Here is a 214-nt window from a genome sequence, read left to right as displayed (position 1 = left end):
TCTTGTTTATTTATAAAAGTCTTCTAAAATAATTACTATTTCATTTATCCTCAGTTCTCAGATCTTATGAGTCTGCAGACGGACTTCAGCTACAGGTTCCAACAGGAAATGTATTTATCTTTTATGACTATTTTCATGCATCACTACTGAATATTTCTGTTTATTGTGGCTTGTTTTGATTGGTGCACTTGTAAATGAGGGATACTGTTACTCA

Source organism: Morone saxatilis, unplaced genomic scaffold, assembly GCF_004916995.1.
Source record: "Morone saxatilis isolate NCDOM2014 unplaced genomic scaffold, NCSU_SB_2.0 Contig18, whole genome shotgun sequence".
Taxonomy (NCBI): Eukaryota; Metazoa; Chordata; class Actinopteri; family Moronidae; genus Morone; species Morone saxatilis.
Note: the sequence above shows the minus strand (reverse complement) of the source record.